The sequence below is a fragment of the Lynx canadensis genome, chromosome B1 (genome assembly GCF_007474595.2).
Source record: "Lynx canadensis isolate LIC74 chromosome B1, mLynCan4.pri.v2, whole genome shotgun sequence".
In the NCBI taxonomy this organism is placed as follows: Eukaryota; Metazoa; Chordata; class Mammalia; order Carnivora; family Felidae; genus Lynx; species Lynx canadensis.
The window spans coordinates 113,184,511-113,196,486 of record NC_044306.2 but is presented as its reverse complement, the minus strand read 5'-3'; positions in this window follow the sequence as shown (position 1 = coordinate 113,196,486).

The following is an 11,976-nucleotide window of genomic DNA, read 5'->3' as shown; positions in this document are numbered from 1 at the left end:
TTCTTACACTGATGCCTCTGAGGATCCTCCAAAACCATCTTAAATCATGGTTCCAAAACAATTTCTTCTGCTCTCCTCAAGGAAGAAGACATTTATGGGGGTGGGAAAAGGGACACTCTATTGAAGCAAGAATTCTTTTGGCTGCAAGTAACAGAAACCCAATTTTAGATGGGCAAAACAGGAAGTAAATACTGACCTGAGTACCAAAATCTCAGGAAGGGCATGGACCTCAAGGAACAAGCAACAGGGACTCTAGACAGGCTAGACTCTCTCTCCATCCAGCTGTCATCTGTGCTTCTCTCTGAGTCAGCTTTCTGTCTTACCAGAGACCGCAACATTCTGCCCTTGAGAACCTCGCTTTTGATATCTCTTTATGAAAGGACTACTTCTTTCTAAATCCCACTTGAAAACTCCCAGAGAGGGACCAAAGGGCTGGCCTAGGTCGTATGCCTCCTCTTGTGAAGAGAGAGACCATTTCTATAATTGGCAGCCTCCACTAGAACAATACAGTTTAAGTAAAGAAAAGAGCATTTCCTCCAAAAAGAAGACACTTCTGCCTCCAGAAGGAGAGCAGTGCTGGGCAGACAAAAGAAATATTCTTAAATTATACTTTTAAAACTCAGAATCTTATTTATTAAATATGAAGTAAAATATCATTTTCAGTTGCTTCTTATTTTCTGTAAGTTTATTTTTCTGTCTCAGAGTGTTTATCTCATATTTCTTCTAACTCAAATGTTTTTCTTAAACAGCATCACTAAGTCCTATCCTTTCCCTCTTTCAAATCTGTGCTTAAGATTCCCCTCCATGGACTTCTGGTAAAATTTTGTCACATCAAGTGGTGTCTGGGTAGCTCAGTTGGTTAAGTGTCCCACTCTTGGTTTAGGCTGGGGTCATAATCTCAGTTTGTGGGTTTGAGCCCTGCATCGGGCTCTATGCTGGCAGCATGGAGCCAACTTGAGATTCTGTCTCCCTCTTTCGCTGCCCCTCCCCCACTTGTGCTGCCTCTGTTTCTCTCAAAACAAATAAATAAACTTAAAAAAATTGGTAGATCAAATAGTTTTATCTCTATTTCCCCCCCCCCAATGCTATTAAAATGGTAGGGTGGGGGGAGAGAGAGAACCCTTAAGTGCAAAGAAGTGGGAGGACTATAATAGATAAAAAGTGACAGAAAAACAAACAAACAAAAAAAATTTTTTTAAAAAGTGACAAACTTTTGGAAGATAGAAGTCCGTATGTAGTGGATTAGTTACATATTGCAATGTAACAAATTACTCAAAATTTAACTTGTTGAAACAATAAATATTTATTTCACTCAGTTTTGAGGGTCAGGAATCTCGGAGCAGCTCAGACTTGGGGTGAACTTAGTGACCAGGGCTGCAGTCATCTAGAGAGTTGGAGAATCCACTTCCAAGCTCACATACATGGCTGTTGGCAGGAGGCTTCAGTTTCTCACTGTAAAGAAACACTTCATGCTTGTGAAATACTAACTACAAAGAGAGGAGATGTAATAATACAATAGAGAAGCTAGCTGATGTCACCTAAACCAAATAAGCAATGTAACATCATGAAATTATGTTTAAGCAGGCATTGTGTGCCTAAGAACACAGCATCACTTCTGTGATATTTCTGAATATCATAGAAGATATGTAATTGGAATCTAATCACAGGAAAATATCACACACACACACACACACACACACACACACACACACACACCCTAAACTGAAAAACATTCTACAAAGTAACTGACCTATAATCTTCAAAAGTGTTAAGTTCATGGAAGTGTGTTATATGCTTTTTACAGGTATGTGAGCATACAGGAGGGGCACCTTGACCTAATCCAATGCCAAGATGTCAGGGAAGCCTTTTCCAGGGATATCTAAGCTGATACCTAGAGTTAGCATTGAAAGGGACAATGGAGGGTGAGGAGAGGCAAGAAAGGAGGAAGCAGGTCATAACGTACAAGACCAAGGAAAAATCATTTCATCATATGCCAACTGATTGTGTGTGTGTGTGTGTGTGTGTGTGTGTGTGTGTGTAAATTCTTTCTTTAATATTAGCAAGAGTTTGCTCTGTTTCCTATCATATCTAAAATGTCATAGTTCAAGGGAACCTGGCTGACTCAGTCAGTAGAACATGCAACTCTTGATGTTGGGATATGAGTTCAATCCCCATATTGGAGGTAGAGATTACTTTAAAAATAATAATAATAGGGGAACCTGGGTGGCTCAGTCAGTTGAGCATCCGACTTTGTCTCAGGTCATGATCTCACGATTTGTGAATTCGAGCCCCGTGTTGGGCTCTTTGCTGACAGCTCAGAGTCTGGAGCCTGCTTCACATTCTGTGTCTCCCTCTCTGTCTTTCCCTCCCCTGATCACACTCTGTGTCAATCTCAAATATAAATAAAGAATTAAAAAAAATTAAAAATAATAAAATGTCACACTTCAAAATAGCTTAAGAGGTTATACCTATTACTTTAGTCTGAGAAACGTGCCTTGAGACACACACAGAAGAGTAGAATAACGTTACCATTAATGGTCTCAGTTACTATAATCATCATTTTTTTCAAACACTGATCATTTCATAAACTAACTAGGCAACATTATTTTCATAGCACTCTTAATATATTTCCTTAATCTGTATGTCTTTTATGAATGACATTTTCTAATGAACATCAACAGAAAGTGGTACAGAAGACAGAATTCTTTTACAGTGGCCATTTGTTTAGCTTGGCCTGATTTGTCAGACTGTGCCTGGTTTGAGTCCTATTCTAGGCCTGGTCCTGGCCACTCACTGGCCAGGCATCCTGAAGCAAGTCACTTCTGAGCATCAGTTCCCTCATCTGACAAATAAAAACATAACAGTATCTATTTTAGAGGATTGTTATGAGAACCGATTGAGATAATATGTGAAAAACGCTTAGCGCAGTGCGTAGCTCCTAGAAATATTCAATAACTCAGATCTTTTGCATCACCCTATAGTTACATTTAGAAAAGATTATATATAAAATCAGGTCAAAATATAATGGAAAAATATATTTAAAGTACTGTGAGAATAATATTGGCCCATTGTTTCTTGAGTGTATAGATCATTTTTTTAATTGATGATTAGAGTCCCTGAACCAATCAAAGGTAATTTGCCTATCACATCGTATAGTTTCCCAGTCATCTTCCCCCTTGATTTTTTGAATCTTCAGCCAGCTAGTCTAGAGTGTTCTTCTAAAGAACAGCAGGGTAGGGACGTAGAGATGGTGGTTTTGAAAGCCATATAGGCACCGTAAAACTCACTTTATTGTAACTCTCTGCCATTTCAGCCCCCCCATTTATATATTTGTTTGTTCATATGTATGTTTGTTTGATTTTTTTTAGTATAATAAGGTAAAACATTTTTTCTTGTATGTAACAAGAATTATTAAATGCTTCATACTTGTCTCATCAAAGGTAATGCCAATCTTCCTACTGTTCTGGTGAAATGTATTTATTGTTTATGATAGCAGTTGGCAAGTGGGAGTGGATAGGGTAAGTGATCTAGGGAATATTTTGCCACCAATAAATTAATCAAAAATATTGGAGGTTTGTGGGGGCAACAATTAGCAGAAATAAAAATAACTGTGGTTTGTTTGGTCTATGACGTTAGTGAGAGTCTGATTGGGTTAATACTTTTTTGTTGTTCTGGGGTTGACTAACAGTTTAACTTAATTTCTCAAGTTCCTTATCTCTAACTATAAAAATGAAAAAAAGAACTTTGTCTATTGTATATTGTGAAGCACTATGTTCTACTATTTATTAAAAAGAGTGAAATTGTTAAATGCGTTAAATAATTGTGAAGATTGGAGATCATAATATCTTACCTAGTAACATGATTCTACTTCCTGACATTATAAGCTGGATACATCTGTCATCTATGTGCCCCCCTCCACCAACCACCACATACACATCTCCTTAGTGTCTCCCTCACCACACACATTCTCCATACTATTTATTAAGAAACATTAAAATTTTTCCAGTATCTTACAAGCCCTGACTATCATCCTAAAAATGATGAATGATTTGATTCATCATCCTAAAAATGCTCTGATGTAATAAAAATGATAGTAGTAATAATAAAAAAAAAAGATCAAGATGAAATTTCTACTATGGAATTCTTTCACATATCTGATTTGTTGAGACAAAATTAGAAATGAATTAGAGTTGGGGTGCCTTGGTGGCTCGGTTGGCTAAGCGCCGACTTCAGCTCAGGTCATGATCTCATGGTTCATGAGTTCAAGCCCCACGTTGGGCTCTGTGCTGACAGCTCAGAGCCTGGAGCCTGCTTCAGATTCTGTATCTCCCTCTCTCTCTGACCCTCTGCAGCTCACGCTGTCTCACTCTCTCTCTCAAAAATAAACATTAAAAAAGAAAGAAATGAATTAGAAATAATCTGAGATTTAATTCATGCTATTTCTATAGATTTTAATCTTTGAACTTTAATTTTTGTGAACAAAAGTTTTAATTCTACCAATTGATCAGTAGGCATTTATTGAACACCTACTACTTAGCAAGTATTGTTCCAGGCTCCCACAAAAAGCTTAAAAGAAAATAAGTCCCAAATCTCAACTCCTAGTAATACATCCCACATGGTAATTGACAAAGGAGTAATCTAGAGGTTTAAGGTATGGGAACACTAAGTGACCAGAAATGAAATTTAAAAATTAAAAAGGGAGAGAATTGTGAGATTTAGAATTATCTCTAAAAGAGATGTTGGAAGAAGTTACAAAGGAAAAGGAATCAAAGAAGGATGGTAATGGGACAAATCTTCTATGGAGAAAGACAACGTTCCATTAAGTTCTAATCTGAAAATGGAGGATGACAATGAAGGTGCTTCCCAACCATAAAAGGCAGGAAAATCACCAAAAAAATACTGCTGAGCCAATAACAATAGGATATAGTACAAGAAAAACAAGTACCTTTATACGAAAAGATGCAGAAAGAAACTCATGTTAGCACATAAACTCCACACCGAACTGTATCTTTGCTCTTTTAGAACACATAATTTTGAGAACGTGTCCAAGCCTACAGGTGGTGGAGGCAGAAGAGGAGCTTCCAAGTTGAGAGTAGTAAACTGAACTGAGATTTACCACCTTGCTGGTCATAATGCCAAGGGTGATGCTTCCTGGGATTAAAGGAGTGTGTTCACTGACCCTTCCAGGATATCCAGTCTTCAATGGAGCTTTGTAAAAGAATGTTCACAGTCCCTCTGTTGCTATGAAAAGACATATTCCAATGTTGCATGTTTTACTTATTGGCCCTGACACCTTTATTGTTCATACAAGCACTCTATATTTATGAATACAAATAGTTTACAAGCAGGCTATTGATTGGATAAAACAACTTTTCATATCTGGAGTTGTAAACCCTACAATCTAAAGCCTTGATTCAAAAGAGGAGACAGGTAGAGGATAACCCCAAGAGCAGCCAGAATTCTGGAGACAACCAACTTAGGTGGAAAAGAGCAAAAGGAGAAGGAGGAAATGAGGGTGACAGGAAATAAAGAGAAGGTAAAGACAAGGGCTGTGAAGAGAGAGACATAAGCTTCTCCTGTCCATAAAGTTGTGTGGATAGCTCTTCCTCTCTGGTCTCTGACGAGGCATTGCATGTGAATGCAGAGTCCAGCAGAGACTTGGGGCTCCCAGGCTGCTGCAGCCATGGTGGCCTCATCTTTCCACCTCCACGGTGGCACCCCACCCAGATTCCTTTCTTGTCAAACTTGTTTCCAATCACCCAAGCCCTCTCGTCTATGACCTCTTGGTCATACTGTCTGTTACCCAGGACACAAATAGATTGAGAGTGTCAGATAACATGGTAATTTGATGGGGGAGAAGACAGTTTGAGTGAACACTGCAATACTCTCTATCTTATCCCTTTCCCCAGCTACCTGCACCTTTAAAAGTAAATGTCCTTTTTCCACCTATGTTTCTCTGTGTCTGTAAGTCACTGTGGGCCAACTGAGTGTGACTCATCTCTCTTTTTATTTCTTTGCCTTGATGTGTTCATTCCCTCTGGGGAGCTAACTGGTAGAACAGTTGAGTCCATTCTATTTTTCTTGGAGAAGTGGGATAGCACACAGTTGGGTGATGACAATCTGGGGTTGTGTTGCTCTTTGGGAATCACATAGAATACTGTGTGTGTCAGGCAGAGCACTGACATTACATGAAGTGAGGAACATTCTGTAATTACATCTTACACTCAAAGTCATTTCTCCTGGAACTAATATCCAACTAATACAAATATATGGTATTCATCACATGCTTGATGCCTGCTGAGTCTCTGAAATCTTGTTCCCTGAATTATCACTGTTGTCGGTCTCTACCTTCTGCCAGAAATTCTCACAATTGCTGTACAGGCTATAAACACACTAGAGAAGAAGTAGTTTTTTAAGAAGCTAAAGCATGACCATGAGAGTAATGGCATGATGCACAGCTCACACCAAATATGCACACCACAGCCACTTTCTCACACCCCTAAGTACAAAGATTTGGGTGAATGCTCTCAGTAAAAATTACGCTGCTTCAATGAACAGGTTAGAGATAGACTCCAAGGTGTGGGTAAGAAGTAGGGGGTGTTACCTGTTAAAGAAATCTTTACTCAGAGGTTATTATGGGCCAGGCACCACATTTTGAGTAAAGCAGCTACTATGGATAGAAATAAACCAATCATCTTAAGAAGTACAATTACTCTGCAGGTTGATTGGCAACTCCTGAAAGCTTTCTATAACATTACAGCTTTCTCTTGCTAGCACCTAACTTTATCTCTTTTCTTGAATGGGCGAGAGGGGAATGGAGAGGTTAGACAGAGGGAGCCAGAGATACACAAACGGAATCACCTTTCTATTCAGGGATTTACCAAGCACCACGGGTTGCTAATGATTCCAGGTGAGGGCATAAGAACTGAGGACGTGCGCTCTCTTGAACTCTTTCCCCGCTGTTATCTTTTCATAAATTCTGTGTATTTGACTGGGCAAGTGGGTTTAGTCAGTACTTATATTAAAAAAAAAAAAAATCAGAATCGGAAACAGGCAGGGCCCAGGCGAGGGGGGATGGGAGTGCGACCTGAGCTTGGGATTTCAGCAGGACAGCTGGCCGGGGCAAGCGCACGGGCTCAGCCTCCCGGCCAGACCCCCCCCCCCCCCCCCCCCCCCCCCCCCCCGCCCCTTGCGCCGCCCACCGTGCGCCTCCCCTCAGGCTCCAACCTGGGCTTGCAGAGCTCCCGCTCCACTCTCTACCCGCCCAGCCTGCCTCTCAGGGTCCATCGGGAGCGCCAGGGCTGGCGGCCGATTCCCAGAGTCGACCGACCAGCCTGGGCTCTCGACCCTGTGGGCAGCGTCCCCTCCTAGAACCTCAGGTACTCCCACTAACTTTGCTAAGACAGGAAAGGCTGCTCCAGACCTGTGTACCTCAAGTGTAAAAGGAAAGGAAATTCGCTTGCGTTAGAAAGCTTAAACATCAGGCCACTCAAGGAGAACGGCAGGTTCGAAAACCCCCATTCTCCCCGCCTCCACCCACCCTCAGCCGCGGGCGGCTCAATGGTCCCTAGGAAGTGGATGCCAGGAGGGTCTGTGCATTGGGCCGGGGACGTAGCCGGGCAGCTCCAGGCGCGGAGCTCTCTATAGGTCCTCGCTCCCAGGATCGGATAGATGATTCATTTTTATATGTAACGTTTTACCCCACTCTATAGCTCCGGCTGGTTAATGTTCAACCCTAGGGCTTCGAAAGGCAGCTCTAGGGAGGCAGGCAGGAATGACCCACTCAAGGTATATGGCCGCTCGGGAATGAAGGCACAGAAGCCCAAGAGAGGGTGAGGAGAGAACTGGCGGGGGTGCGGGAGGGGTCGCTGCTCCGGCCTGGGCCTCCTTAGGCCGCCTCTGAGACTTCATAGCAACCAGCGGGTCCGCGGCCGAGGCGCAGCAGGCGTCCCCGAGGCGCAGCCAAGAGGCTGCGCTCTGGCTGGGCCCCGACCGCCCACGACGCCGCTGCTGGGGCCTGGAGCGGCGCGTGCGGGGGCGACGAGCGCGCGGACGCCAGGGCGGGCACTTTGCCCCAGAAGGACCCCGGGGGCGAGTCTGTGCTGCCCCAGCGTCCGGGCTTCGACGCTCTCCAGCCTGCCGCTGCCGGTTGGGGACGCCGGAGGGCGGTGGGTGCGCGGCGGCAGTTGAGGATTAGATTCCGTTTTGTTGTCCCAGGGGACGTGCAAACACTAGTGCGGCGACACGAAAGGGATCCCCGGAGGTGCGTAGGTTGCCTTCTGGGCCGCCACTTCTCCGGGTGCCTCTGAAAATATCGTCGGGGTAATGCGAGGCAGCACGACTTGCCATCGCCCTTTTCCCCTTGTTGCAGGGCCAAAAAAAATAAAAAAAAATAAATGAAAAAAGAACATTAAGATAAAGCAGCTGTTCTGGTCAATAGAAGGCGGTAGGACACGGCTGTCCCCGATCCACAGTTCAGGCGCTTCAGTGAGGCCCAAGGCGAAGCTACCCTTGGGGGCAAGTTCAGGTAGAGCGGCGGCACCTAGGGTCCTTCTGAGAGTTGGGCCACGTGGCTCCCGCGGAATCCATGGGTCCAGAAAGTCCTGGTCAGATGTCCAGACTGCCATCCCTTGGAGCTCAGAGGTGGACCGGGCAGAGGTGGGGGGGGAGGGGTGCTGCACGGGAAAAGGAGGTTCCGAGCTGGGGAGGGGAGCTTCATGCCGTGGAGCAGCAGCCTAGAATTCCGCAGGCGGGATTTTTTTTTTTTTTCTGTCAAAGAAACAAACAAGACCCTGCCTCATCAGATAAGAGTGGCTCCTAAGATTTCACGGATTTTAAGCGAGGGGTGGAGACGCTAAGGTTAGTAGAACACTGCGAATGAACATCGCCCGAGGCCCGCAGAAGAAGGGTTTTAATTTCCTTTTTTTTTTATTGGTTTGTTTGATATTATATTATTTTCTAGCAAAGTGACCTGTCGTCTGTAGCCTTGGGCTCTGGCCGGCAAAGCCCCTTCCTCGGCACTGGGGATGGCCTGCAGGGTCTCTACCTCTGTCCACACCAGCGTCCCCTACCCTCCCACTATCCGGTGCCCGCACACTTCCTGGTGAAATCCAGTCAGATATACTCCTCCGTAACCAAACGCAAGCAGCCGCGTTAAGTGACGACAGAGAAGGCCCCGCTAGTCCATCCCGGAGGACAGAGAAAGATACCATCAAACTTCAACTGGGTTCAGCAGCCCCACCCCGAAACCCAGAGAAGCGGAGTTGAGGGGGTTGTTGACACAAGCCGAACGGGGAAAGAGTCCAAGAAGTGGGTTGCCACTAGTCCGGGATCCACGTCACATTGCATGTGCTGCCCCACTGCCTTCTCAGCTGAGACAGTTCTAGGTCCCATCTCCCCAGAGGGACGAGGATAGAGGTTCCTGCCCAGGACCGCGTGCCAGGGGGTCCCGCGCTGCCCTGCCGCAAACTGTCGCAGAAGACAGAGAGGCCTTGCTTCTTCTGGACAGAGGAAGCATTGGTAGAGAGTCCTGGGGCTCTAAGGAAACCACCCCAACCAAGCCTTAGCCTTGCTTAGTATATGAGGTCCCAGCATCAGCGGACCATTTTCTAAGTTGATAGAACAGGAAAAAGGCAAGGACAAAAAACTTTAGAATGGGTAAAGAAAACAGGAGAGAGAGAAGATGGGGGGGGGGAGAAAGAGACAGGGCAAGGTTGGGGTGGGGGACACTTTAAACATTTTTGCAGGAAAAACAGGAGAACTAGGTCTGGAAAGATCCATCAAAGTCAGAGGGTGCAGACACACACCCGGCTCAGGGAGGACCAAATCAATGAGTCTCAACTTCTCTTAGCCCTTCAGAGAGAGGGAAAAAAATGCAACCCCCCACACAACCTTCCAAAACCAAACAACTTTACCATACATCCATTAAATGTTTTTTTTTAATGTTTTTATAAAGAGGAATTTAGATAGTTCTTTTAGTCACTTTTTTTTGGCTAGGTAACTTAAGCCTCAACTATCTCCTGTTTTCCACAATTGCCACTGAACTGTTCATACGTTGTTACAACAGAAGTAGCAATGATTTTTTAAAGGCAATTAAGTAGAATTAAATACATCTTTAATGGTATATTTTATGTTTTCCAGGCCTTCTCTAATCTTCAAACAAAATCTAAAATCAACATTTACATAAAATGCATAAAATACTCAGAAGTGAATGGAGTAATGCATCCCAAACACAGTAAATTCTGGATTCTATCTTTCCAAATAGAAAGTTAACAATGAGAAGGTCTCCCTTCGTGGGGGGTGGGGATGGGGGGGATTGGGAAGCAGGATGATAAACTTTTAAGATGAGAGTAAAATGTCCCTGCTTTAGTCTGCTAAAACCTGAAAAGGAAAATTAGTTATGTATCTAAAATCAGATTTCTACTTAACCCATTATTATTTTTTAAAAATCTCTTCCTCAATTATCATTTTCTCAAGTTCAGTTAAAATGCAATTGTCAGATTAGGGACGCTGGGGGGAGGAAGGATAGTTTTTAAAAATTCCTTCTGAAAATCTGCTACAAGAAATTTCTCCCGTTTACTTCAAGACCTCTCCTCTCTCAATCAGCCACGTCTCTTGCTTTCCCCCTGTGCTTAGATTAACTGCTGCTTGCCGGGGGGTTTATAAATCAATCAATAGGGACTCTATATTCATAAAGGCCTCTGATCTGATTACACCCTCTCCCTTTTTTCTCCCCCTCTCTAAAAAATTTACATCGGCTAGCATGGGACTCCCAAAGTTGCCTGCGTCGACGGAGAGCGGCGGGCGGGAGGCTGGCCAGCCCCGGCGACGGCGGCGAAGGCGCCCGTGGATTAGGATGTGGATTGCAGGACAGACCTTTGTTTGGTCACATTCGCGACGCGGGGTGGGGGTGAGGGTGGAGGGATGGGGGTGGGGGTGGGGGGATGGGGGTGGGGGTGAGGTTATCCTCCTTGGAGAACGCGCCAGGTTTTTATAGACTCTCCTTAAAAGAGTTCGCTGCTTTTCACAGGGTTAATTTATGGGGCTTTCGAGGAATACTGCGACTTTTAAGATGCTCTTTATTTTTTTCTCATTATTTTTTGTTGTTGTTACACTCCTAAAGGCACTCCCGGGTTTCAGCACCTCGCGGGACAGGGGTGGGGGGTGGAAGAAAGAGCAGGGCCGGGAGGCGAAGGGGAGGATTTACCTACAAATCGAGACGCCTACACGGCTCAGGTTGCCCAACATCGTTTTTAAAATTAAATTTCTAACCAAGTTACGGGCAGTAAAACTCAGATTGAGGACCTGGAAGGAAGTTGAGACAAACGTGGGGCACATACACCTTTTCCTAGGTCTCCGCCAGTCTGAATTCGCTACTAGGGGAATGAAGAGTTTGAGGCCTCAGGAATTTTAAAAGTTTAAAAACCGAGGGCAGGCGGGAGAAAGGGTTAGAGTAACAGGTGAGGGGTGGTTGTTTGGGGGAGGGGGGAGGGGAAAGCCCCGAGACCGCGAACTATCAGTGTGGGGTTCCTGCCCCAAGCACCCCCGCCCCAGCCTCTGGGCGCGCAGAGGGCTTAGGCCTGCGAGGCCTGGGCTCCTGGGGGCCAGACCTCCGGCTCGCCATCTTTGGTCCCTAGCGGAGGCTGGTGGTGTTCATGCTATAGATTACCTTAAAGGTTCCTTTAAGCGCTTTAATACACAACTAGCTCAGAAATCATTAAGAGACCTAGAGAAGGAGAAAAAAGACCCTCACACTCACCGGTAATAAGTGTTGACATGCAGCAAAAATCGATTGAGTGGAACCGAGGTGGTGGCAGTAGCGGTGGCTGAAGGGGGGACCCGCGTGGGAGCGGGAGGGGCGAGAGGACCGACTCCACTGGCTCAGGAACTAGGCTTTTCTCACTTGAAGGGAAAAAGAGGTGCAGAAAAAGGTTGGCGGGCGAGCGGGGATGGGTGTGGGGAAGAAGGGGGGGTGAG